The sequence below is a fragment of the Acartia tonsa genome, chromosome 5 (genome assembly GCF_053477335.1).
Source record: "Acartia tonsa isolate MP-2025a chromosome 5, ASM5347733v1, whole genome shotgun sequence".
Classification (NCBI taxonomy): Eukaryota; Metazoa; Arthropoda; class Copepoda; order Calanoida; family Acartiidae; genus Acartia; species Acartia tonsa.
Genome location: NC_137264.1, coordinates 48,952,322 through 48,964,874, shown reverse-complemented (window position 1 = coordinate 48,964,874; position 12,553 = coordinate 48,952,322).

The window sequence follows — 12,553 nt, the reverse complement described above, 5'->3', positions numbered from 1 at the left end:
AATAAAATTTCCCGTCGTTTAAAGGAACAACCATGAAGGCCAGACTGCCTTTTTAGCAGGTTTTAGGCTATTTTTATATTTTTCACATTTTTCTCCATATCTTCAGTGTTTATGGTCCGATTTTCAAAATAGATATCAAAATTAAATTTCCCGTCTTTTAAAGAAAACAATCATGACGGCCAGACTGCCTTTTTAGCAGGTTTTACTGGGATTTACTCAGCTCCTATAAAAGATAGAATGCTGAAATTTTTTGACAACATTCCCATCATTAAGGAGCACAATTGACTATATACATCATTGGCGTTCGGACCGATTTTTAGCAGGTTTTAGGCTATTTCTATATTTTTCACATTTTTCTCCATATCTTCAGTGTTTATGGTCCGATTTTCAAAATTTTTTCAGTTACAAATATCAAAATTAAATTTCCCGTCGTTTAAAGGAACAACCATGAAGGCCAGACTGCCTTTTTAGCAGGTTTTAGGCTATTTTTATATCTTTCACATTTTTCTCCATATCTTCAGTGTTTATAGTCCGATTTTCAAAATTTTTTCACTTATAGATATCAAAATTAAATTTCCCGTCTTTTAAAGAAAACAATCATGACGGCCTGACTGCCTTTTTAGCAGGTTTTAGGCTGTTTTTATATATTTAACATTTTCTCTCCATATTTTCAGTGTTTATAGTCCGATTTTCAAAATTTTTCAGTTATAGATATCAAAATTAAATTTCCCGTCTTTTGAACAAAATAACCATGACGGCCAGACTGCCTTTTTGGCAGGTTTTAGGCTATTTTTATATATTTAACACTTTTTTCCGTATCTTCAGTGTATATGGTCCGATTTTCCAATTTTTATAAGTTAAGGATTTAAAAATTAAATTTTTTGTCGTTTTAATAAAACAACCATGACGGCCAGACTGCCTTTCATCAGGTTTTGGGCTATTTTTATATGTTTTACATATTTCCCCATATCTTTGTTTATTTTGATGCAATTTTCAAACTTTTATGGGATATCAGTATCAAAATAATTTTTCCCATTGTTATGAGCATCTTTAATATAATTTACTTTGACCATCATCATCATGCAAAATAAAAAAAGGTTTCATGTTTATTTTATCCAATAAATCTATTCTTGATTTTAGTAAAAACCTTTTAAATCTACCTGTACGTATTCCCATCGACGATTTTTTGTGCTTCACTACTTATGGATGTTGTCATCCTTGTTACCTTATATATCATCTGTGTTATGTTTCCTAAGTTTCCTAAAGAGCATGCCGATAGTCCTACAATTTTCAGTGAAGTTTTGACTAAGCTCCAAATATTTTTAACACCCATCCTCCCCCTCCCCTTTAAATCTGTTTTCTTCTTCAAACAAAATAAAGTTTAAAGAATCTTCCGCTCGATATTATGGTCGAAAAGTATATTTCATCTATTGAAAAGAGAAATCTAATGATCCTGTCAAAACTAGAATAATATCTGAATTTTATGAAATAACAATAAATTCTTAACTAGAAAAATTAATTTTATTTTTTTATTATGTATTTATGAAATTCGGAATTTTTTTTTATTTTCATCTTACAAAATTTACAAAAGTAATGCTTTTAGTTTTTAAAAAGTAAAATATGACTTCACATTTATAAAAAGTGCCCCTCCCCCCCCCCCCCCCCACCAACCCTCTCCTCATCCCCTGGCTTACTCCTCATGCATTTGTAGCCATTTTCTAACTTTTGCCAAGAAGTTAGAAAGTTGACCAAACACACGTCGCCTGAGATTTTTTATGATTTGAAACCAATAGAGAAAAAAAATCCCGAAAAATTTATGATTTATTCATATAAATAAAAAGGTCTTATTTGTACTGTTAGCTTCACACTTAGCCTTTAGTAATGTTTTACACATCACCATTTCTCTTAGTCGAATGTAAAGTAACACAAAGAAAAAAAATTATTACTTCTGTTTTATCCTAATAATGAAAATGAAAAAATTTTTTTACATGGTTCAATTAGATCTCACTATCCACTAAAAACAACCCAGTTTTTTTTCTTTTTGGGAGCTCATATAGGTCCTGTGATAGTTTAAATTATCTAATCTCTAAAGTAATATTTTTCCTTCTTTAAATGTTCTATGGTGCTTTGGTCGAAGCCACTAATACTTCGTAAAGTAAGAAGAGTTATTTCTCATATTGAATTATAAACAGCTTTCCGCAGATATAAAAATGTACAATTATAAAATTAAAACCAGTTTTTTTAGCCCCAAGGTGCTGAAGGCATTGGCTAAAAAACTGGTTTTAATCTTATGATTGTACATTCTATATTCATAGAAAATTAATATAATACAATGCTAGACATAGTTTTTTGTATGGATGAGAACCAGTTACTAATTAGAATCGGTTTTGAATGAATATGAGAATAAAAGTTACATTACTCACATTTTTTCATTCTCTTTTCTTTTCAAAAAAATGTGTTATTGAATTACTCATGCTTTCAACATGTATGAGAGAAAAAAAGTTAGATTTTGTAATTTTCCTTATTTTATAAGATAAAATATGCAGTTATGAAAAAGTATGGAATATCAAATGAATCAAATTTTAGGAAAAGAAGATTTGGAGTGTCAACTATGATTGAATTTGTGTGAAGAATCAAATAGTTCTCAAATAGTATAAAGGCACAATATTGGGTCCAAAGGGTAAGTATGCAAGGGTTAAGTATATTGATAACAACTAACCCCCTCGCGGGGGGGGGGGGATTTTTCAAAATAAGATTTTGGGTTTCTTTGCTTGTTAGGCACTTTAAGGGAAAGCACCAAATGTTCCCAAGGAACTGATAAATGTTTTATTTTTCACTTTATGCTTACATGAAACAATATGTCACAAAAATATGACACATGAACTTTTGGAAACTTTGCAAAATGTTGAATATTCAGCATTCAGAGTTCTTTTCTTAGTTGTATGTAGATGTACTTATACATTCCTTTCTTTCTTTTCAAACTTTTATACATATACATAAAGCTTTATTGTTTCAACAAAAGTATATTGCTAATTAATTACCCATTTTTTTTGTTTAATTAAAAGTTTTAAAATAATTCACAAGTTTAATTCTATGTATGTATACCCAAGAATAATAAATCTAATCTAATCTATCTAATTTTAGTAAAAAGTGGGGATAGTGTTTGTCTGTAAATAAATTTTGGGGCAATGCTCCTAAAGGGACGATTCGTCGCATTTTCAAAATGGCCTTTGATGGGTAATTCTATGTTATATTGGGTTAGGTGATTGCCCCAGAGGGTTAGGGTTAGTTCCCCCTGTAGGAGCTAGAAATAGGAGAAAAGCTACTGTGAATATACAAAGAAACGCCACAAAAGGGACTATACCCAAACTTTGTTCACTCAGAATTCTTTAAACATTAATGTTAATAATGTTTTTTTTTTCAGCCAAGATTAAAATCCAAAAATAAACAAATGTTAAAAAAATTTGCAGTTGTACTTTCCAAAAGTAAAAAACTCTGAATTATTAATAGTTTGTTTGTCTGGTAATGCAACGTAAGATATCATAATTACTCATAAGAAAATATATATAATAGTATTTTATATCTATAATACAAAGTAGAATGATGTCTGTCCGTCTGTCCCTTAAAATCTTGGTAACCACTGAACCGATCGGATTCTACTCTTGAGGGAATATACCTACTGGTCCTGTGGTGGTTTTAGGCTTAATTACTTAATTACTCACAGCCCAATACTTAAGCACATACATAACAAATGATAAAATTTATTGTTAAATGGAACTAAGGAGAACCGTGTTTAGTGAAAGTTATCCGTAAAAGTAAAGTAAGAAGCGCAACCAACACTCTAGCAGAGAACCGGAATTACAGGCCAAACTAGTGTTCGTTCAAAATAGCAAACAAGCTTAGATATTGTGTTCGTTTAAAATACAATTCATAAAAAAAAGTGGCGGGGGGGGGGGGACAATAAATCCTAACTACACAACTAAACCTAGAAGTATCATGAAGAAATACTAAAAAAATAATGCTTAAAATAAAAATTCAAATGAAGCCCCCTTATAGGCTAAGAGCAAAGCAGTAGTTTTTTTTATGACTACATCTAATGATCTAATCTTTTTATGAGTTCTGGTCTTTTGAATAATTGTAAGCATTGTAGAGTTTCTTCGCTAAGAAAAGTTTTGTTTATTATTGTTTTCACAATTGAAACTATAGCTTTGAGCTATTCCCATCCACTCCACACGTAACTTGCATTAATAAAAAAATTTTCAAACAACTTTTTGAATTTTTTTTTAACATCAGTTTAAATTTGACACGCACTTTTGAAATTAGATAAGGTATGTAAGAATCTTATTAAATTGACGCTTTTCTACTTTTGTACGTCGTTAGTTTTTAGTAACAAATCTACTCTATAATTCACTTTGTCTGTCCGTCAGTCCGTGCGTCCGTCCATCCGTCCGTAACGCTATGGGGGAAATGGGATTTACTCTGCTCCTATAAAAGATATAATTCTGAAATTTTTGACAACATTCCCATCATTAAGGAGCACAATTAACTATAAAACATCAATGGCGGTCGGACGGCTTTTTAGCAGGTTTTAGGCTATTTTTTAATTTTCCACATTTTCCCCCATATCTTTGGTGTTTATGGTCCGATTTAAAAAAAAATTTTCAGTTAAAGATATCAAAATTAAATTTCCCGTCGTTTGATAAAACAACCATGACGGTCAGTCCCATCCACGAAATTTTGTGCTTTGCTACTTATGGATGTTGTCATCCTTGTTTTTATATTAATTTAAGTCATGTTAGATTTATCTTACATACACACATACATAAAATTATTTTAACATCAGATTTTTGGAACAATGATTCCTTGGACAACCAGATACACTATTTTAAGCAAAGCATCTCTATAATCAAAATATACATATGTGGTAATACGACACCCAGACGGACAGGCCGTTTACAGAGTTGCTTCGCTGTGACTTATGATAACAAACCCCCCGCACTAATCCTATTATATCACCATCTATCCCATGACCGCTGTTGACCCCGCACCCAGCGGTCAAACTAGCCTGCCTAAATGTGGGGAGGGGACTCAAACATGCAACTATCACGAGTCCCTCACGCGCTTATATAATCGGGAGGCGTTGCCTCCCCCTTTTACCACCGCTGCCCCCACAGCCTGTCTACCGTCGGGAGCTAAGCCCTAGCGCCCCACACCCCCTTCAAACCTAACCATTGTTATATTTTGTTGTATATATATAGTAAACATAACTTGTAAATATTATTCAGTTTAAATATATAATTTCTGTATGATTTAATCCTGCTTGTTTGTTTGGTAGAATACTTAAAGGCTAGGGCTCGTTGAATCCGAACTCGTTACCCCGTGGGCCGAGAACGCTCGGCTTACCAGAACTTGGTGTCAGCGTGTTTCAATCGAGCCTTACAGAACTAGCCTATTCTACCTCTGATTGGACCCTTTGGCAAGTAAGGGGACAATCAGCCGCCAACTGACCCGTGAGACGGCCTTTTTAGGTCGAATTTCCATCATTTTGAACGTAATATGTGGGCCTCTGGCCTACGGCAAGCAGATTTAGCCTGCTAAAAGCGCCAGTTAAGACGCTTTTTCCGTGTCGTGTAGGAGTAGCGCTAGGTGCGCAGCCACGGCAATCGGATAATTTAGCTCAGACGGCTACAGAACTGAGTCTAAATTGGCAAGTGTAGCTGGGACAAGCCCCAGGACACCCAGGCCAAACCTACGAGACAGACAGCTGGGTGCTGGTCTCCCTAAGAAGGCAATGTGTGGCTGCGAAGCTTCAGCACACAAGTAAGCCCTACCACTGCGACGGATAGCAGATTTTGAGCCACAGGCACGGCAGGACGGGACATTCCCTGCCGCTGCCTCCCAGGATTCGAACCCGAGGCGCTGCAGGACGGGCCATTCCCTGCCGCCATTTTCGGGATTCGAACCAGCGGCGCTGTAGGACGGGTCATTCCCTACCGCCGTCACCCCTCTGAACCTTGCAGGACGGACATTCCCTGCTGCCAGTGCTTCCAGAATCGCACCTAGAGCTCCTAGTGATAACAACACATAAGTGTGTATAAATGTCAACCAAGTGATAAGAATAAATATAAAATTGTTGACCAAGTGATAATTAATAAGCTCTAGTGATTCGAAGCTACAGTCTAAGCCACCATGGTAAGCGATACCACCATAGCTGCGGTTCGGCCACCACCAAAGTTTCTGCCAACCCCAGCCGAACGAGAGGCCCCCTTGTCTCAAGGGCAGGACCTCCACTTCCCCTGCCATGTCAGGGTGAGGTTTCCTACCCCTGACCCTGCCCAGCATGTACAGGTTGATGCCATGATTGATTCTGGCAACCGTGTACCAGGGTCTGCTGTAATCTCTGAGCACCTCATGCACGCGATGGGCGTGCAACGCATGTTGATTCCGGACAACACCCAGATCCTGACTGCTAATGAGGAAGGTCAGCCCCTCCAGGTAATAGGAAAGTTAAAAGAGTTATATATGGCAGTCTCACACACTCTTATACTCCATCTATACCACGTGACTGTGGTCCGGAACCTCTCACACCCTCTGAACCTAGGAGGGTATTTTCTCAAGGAGTTCGGAACTAGGCTCTGTTTCGACATGCAACCACCTTGCTTGTGGGTGCGTGGGGAGTTTATCCCACTCCGTGGCGTCCCCATTGACCGGGAGACAGCCGAGAGAGAGCTAAGCTATGAGGGGCCCCTGCCAGGCCCCCTGCCTGAGCAGCCGCGTGTGGTTGAGAAAGGCACACACTGGGTGGACGCTGAGCTCAACGCACACAAGGGAGCTAACCTGCTAGCCATGGGGTTGCCCCCAATGCCCAAGGTGCCGAGGGAGAGCCTGCCAACAACGTTCCCTGAGATTGCCAGCCCTCCAGAACCAATCTTCTCCGCCGACACCTTTATCAACGGCCAGCCGTGTCCACCTGGCCCCCTCTACCTGGGACCTCCAGCCAGTCCACCAGCCAAGCCCGAGTCCAGACCCGTCAAGTCGCGGTCTGATGTACCCGGAGCCACACTCAACTCTCAGGCCCCAGCCTCTCCCGGCGCCGTGCCCGTCAAGTCGCGGCCGGACGTCCACGGAGCCAAAGCTGGACCCAGCACTTTGGCCTCTCCCAGCGCCGAGCCCGTCAAATCGTGGCCGGACGCCCTCGGAGCCACACCTGGCTCCGACACGTCAGCCCCTCCAGAAGCCGAGCCCATCAAGTCGCGGCCGGTGGGTCCCGGAGCCAAGGCTGACCCCGCACCAGCCACGTATAGGCTAAGCGCTGTCACTCCAACTGATGGCCAGCCACCCCAGCTCCGCACAGCCAAGCGGGTGGTCCTGCCTGGCCGCGGGGTCATGGCAGTCCCTGTTGAGCTAGTAGGCCATCGCACCAAGGATGCCATTCAACTAGCTGCCCCAGAACAGAGGTTTGGGGAGGATCTTGTTATTCCAGAGGGCCTGTATGCCCACAGGCCTGGCTCTGCCACTGTGTTTAGAGTACTGGTGGTCAATGAGGGGGAGGTGCCCCTCTTGCTGGACGCTGGCCTCCCAGTGGCAGGGGAGCTGGTCAAACCTGACATACTAGAGGTCTCTGATACGCCTCCCCCGCGTCTCCACTCGTTCCAAGAACCTGCTGAGCCTATAGACATGCAGGAGCTGTGGGAGGCCCTGGAGATGGAAGACAATGAGTTCCTACGCAAGGACCCCTTGCTCAAGAAGGAGGTCTGGACTATGTTGTCAGAGTACAGGGACGTCTTCTCCAATTCTACCCCCGGCTGCACAGATGTGGTTGAGTTGCAGCTGCGCCTCAAGCCAGGGACCCAGCCGATCCGCCAGAGATTTAGGGATCTGAACCCGCGGCAAGAGGCTGAACTGGAGAAACAACTGGACACCTGGCTACAGGAGGGAGTTATAGAGCCGTCAGACTCCGCCTGGAGCAGCCCCCTGGTGCCCATCAAGAAGAAGGACGGGAGCACCCGCTGGGCCGTCGACTACAGAGCCCTCAACAAGTGTCTGGAGCTGGACAGCTACCCCCTGCCTAGGATCCAGCAGTTGGTGGAACGAGCTGGCGGGCATCGTGTCTACAGTGCTTTAGACGCGGTGGCCGCATACTACACCATCCGTGTGTCCGAGGACAGCCGGCCCTGCACCGCCTTCACCACCCCCAGGGGCTTGTATCAATGGAAAAGGATGCCCTTTGGCCTGGCTACGGCACCGTCTGTCTATTCCAGGTTTATTGCAGGGGTCCTAAACCCACTAGGCACAGCCAACCTCCAGTCGTACCTTGACGACGTCCTGACCTTCCACCAGGATACCTGGGCCCACCTGGCCAGGCTCCGAGAGGTCTTGGAAGCCCACCGCAGGGGAGGGATCCGCCTCAAGCCAGCCAAGACCAAGCTGTTCCGATCCAAGGTGGATTATCTGGGCCACACCCTCAGCCGTGAGGGGATAGCCATGCAAGAGGACTATATTGACCGTATCTTGGACTGGCCAGCCCCTAGCACCCCCAAGGATTTGCTGGCGTTGCTGGGGTTCTTTGGATACTACCGCCTGTTCATCCCAGAGTATGCAGACCTCACCTACGAGATGAATCGGCAGAAGACGGCCAAGGTCCTAACCTGGACGCCTGAGATGGAAGCCCAGCTGCTGCAACTCAAGGACAAGTTCCGCAAGGCCCCCATCCGAGCGCCGCCCAGGTTTGATTTGCCAGCGGTGTTCCAGCTCACCACAGATTTCAGCAGCCGCGCCATCTCTGCCATACTGAGTCAATGCCAGGAGGGCAAGGAGAGGCTGATTGCCGCCGTGGGGCGCAAGACAACCGACCCTGAGACGCGCTACCCGTCCTGGAAGGGAGAGATGGCCACCATTATGTATGGGATCCGAAAATTCCACGGCATCTTGTCCTACCGCAGCTTCCAGATCAACACTGATTCCTCTGCCTTGCTACAGATGAAATCACTGAACACATCCACAGGGATGGTGGCCCGCTGGCAGGAGGAGCTAGCGGCCTTAGACTTTACCGTCTGCCACAGGCCTGGCACCCAGAATACCAACGCCGACGCCCTCAGCCGCCGGGAAGATGCCAACATGCCAACGGCTAGCGCCGAAGAATTAGCAGAGCAGGCTGAGTATATCCACAACCTTTGCCAGCTAGGGGAGTCCGCAGCTAGCCGGCCTCCTGCCGCCCGACTGGATCCAGCTAGAGTATTGGAGGCCCAGACACAGGACCCCCTCCTGCTCCGTGTCCGCCAATGGGTGGCTGATGGCAAAGCCCCAACCAAGGCTGAGCTGCGTGGCAAGGAACGAGACGAGCAGCAGTACGCCAGCCGCTTCCCAGCCCTGGGGCTTGACGAGCATGGCTGCCTCACCACCACTGACCAGACTCTGACAGGAGAGAGGACAAGATATCTGCTGCCTTCGGCCCTCCAGCAGGACGCGTTCTTTCTAGCCCATGGGACCCCCATGGCTGGGCACTTTGGGATGGACGCAACTATCGCCCGCGTTGCCATGCACTTCTGGTGGCCCAACCTGGCCCGTGACGTCCGCCTGATGGTACAAACCTGCCCTGAGTGTGTCCAGAAAGTCACCAAGGAGAGGCTGAAGCAGGGGATCCACGTGCCCTCCCGCCAGGGGTATCCACAGCAAGTCCTATTCATCGACCTGGTGGGGCCACTGCCAGAGACCTCAGCTGGGAACCGCTACATCCTCACCTGCCAAGATGGATTCAGCCGGTTTGTCAGCCTCTACGCCATCCCCAACAAGCGCACCCTCACGGTGGCTGAAGCCCTGTTGCACCGCCACCTGGCCACGTTCGGATGCCCCCTGAAGATCCATTCCGACAATGGAATGGAATTTACCGGCCAGGTATTCCAGGAACTGGCCTCCAGGCTTGAGATTGGCCTGACACATCCACCACCCTACAACCCGCAGTCCAACCGAGTGGAGAGGTTTCATAGGACGCTCAACACAGGCATGCGCCTGTTCCTAGACAGAGACGATAACAACTGGGAGCCACACCTGCCTGCCATCGCCTTTGCCTACAACACCAAGGCCTGCAGATCCACTGGCGTGACCCCGTTCCTGGCCTTCTTTGGGAGAGAGGCCAAACTTCCGGTGGACATGGTACTACGGCTGCCAGAGACCGAATATGCTTCAGTTCCAGCCAACGTCCAAGCTCTCTTGCAGCGCTACTATGCAGTGTATGATGCCATCCAGCAGAAGGAGGAGGGAGCCATCAGGAGGAGCGCGGCAGCTTACGAAGGCACGGCCAAGTATGAGGTTGGAGACTTGGTCTGGTACCTGGCCCCCCGCCTGGTGCCAGGGAAGGCAGCCAAGATTACCAAGAGATGGACTGGCCCCTGGAAAGTAGTGAGGAAAGCTACAGAAGTCCATTATGTCATTAAACCTGCCTCTCCAGTAGCCAGGATCTCAGAAGTTACCGCGCATGTAGGCCGACTGCGCAAATACACTGGAGATGTGACTGCCCACCAGATTCCAGCAGACATCCAAGTTGACATGGACGGCGACGAGGATGCCACCGAGCTGCCAGTTGGAGCGGCGGCGCCCGCAGCTAGCAACCCAGGAGAGCTCCCAGTGCACCAGCCAGCCGCAGCCGCCCCACAGCCTAGCGGCCAAGACCGTGACCCAGTAGAGGAGAACCTGCAGGAGCAGCCCAACGAACCACCGCCGCCGCCGCCCGCTCCAGAGCCACTCAGAGATGCCATCTGGAACCCTGACGCGGACATGGAGAACCTGCCAGCCAGCAGCGAGCCTGTAGGAGAAGAGCCAGCCACTGCGATGGAAGAGGCCGCCCCAGAAGAAGAAGAAGAAGAAGCCATGTGCCCCCTGCTGATGACAGCCATCCCCATCCGGGTAGGAGCTAGGAGACCCAGCAACCTGGATCAAGCAGGCGCCCCCATGGAGTTCTATGCACCCTTTGCCATCACCATTCCACCCTTAGGAACCACCAGAGTCTGCCTAGGCCTCCGTGTCCAGCTACCAGCCGCGACGGAACTGATCCTGCAGACGAGGCAAAATTTCCAGCGGCGAGGCTTGGCCGTCGCCAACCCACGCCTAGAAGCCAACCAGGAGCTGACAATGCTGATCACCAACCACAGTCAGACCGAGCAACGAGTGTCCCAGGGAGCCTGTGTAGCCCGAGCTGTCCTCCATCGAGCTGTGCCCCAAGAACTGCCTGTCCGGCGCAGGCATAGGCTGTCGTATCCCCAGGTTCAAGGCCTGGTGGCTCAGGAGCCACGCAACCCTTGAAGGGGAGGTTGTGGTAATACGACACCCAGACGGACAGGCCGTTTACAGAGTTGCTTCGCTGTGACTTATGATAACAAACCCCCCGCACTAATCCTATTATATCACCATCTATCCCATGACCGCTGTTGACCCCGCACCCAGCGGTCAAACTAGCCTGCCTAAATGTGGGGAGGGGACTCAAACATGCAACTATCACGAGTCCCTCACGCGCTTATATAATCGGGAGGCGTTGCCTCCCCCTTTTACCACCCCTGCCCCCACAGCCTGTCTACCGTCGGGAGCTAAGCCCTAGCGCCCCACACCCCCTTCAAACCTAACCATTGTTATATTTTGTTGTATATATATAGTAAACATAACTTGTAAATATTATTCAGTTTAAATATATAATTTCTGTATGATTTAATCCTGCTTGTTTGTTTGGTAGAATACTTAAAGGCTAGGGCTCGTTGAATCCGAACTCGTTACCCCGTGGGCCGAGAACGCTCGGCTTACCAGACATACATTTGTTATTAAATATAATCCTATATTTATGCAATTTTGTAACAAGTTTAAATAAACAGAAAATTAGGTTTTGTGCTCGCTAGGCACTTTTAGGGACAATAACACAAAAAGTGTAGATATTGTTACAAACTTTGCAAGGTTTAGGTTGTTGACATAAATTTTATTTTACTTTGATATTTGTTTTAAAACTCAGCTTACTTATTTCTACTTTTTTAAATTAAAATTTTTTTTATAATTATTTCATTGGTTTGATAAATGTGATACTTATTTTTTATACTACAATCAACGAAACATGTGAAAAAAATTAATTGATTTTCAAATTAAAAAGCATACCTAGATTTTCAGTCAATTTTTTAATGAATCTCCAATGTATATTTTTTTTATAATTTTTACAGGAATCTTGATATAAAACAGTTAGGGAGTTGAATCCATTTTTATAGAAGCAGAAATATAATCTATGATTACGGTTTTGACCCTCTAAAATCGTAATCTATACCATTCCACTTTCCCCTCTCTTGGTGATGATATTATCAATGCCGATACGATTTTTGAAATGTACCATTCCACTTTCAAGAGAGGCGAAACTGGAATGGTGGTTTACACTTTTAACATTGACATAATTGAAATCATACATACTATTTTTAAATTATGTTAATCGTAGGAATGTATACAATACTATCTATAATTAAAATTTTGTTATGTAAAATAAAAATAATAACTAGAATATACCATTACTATTATGTCGATTTAAATA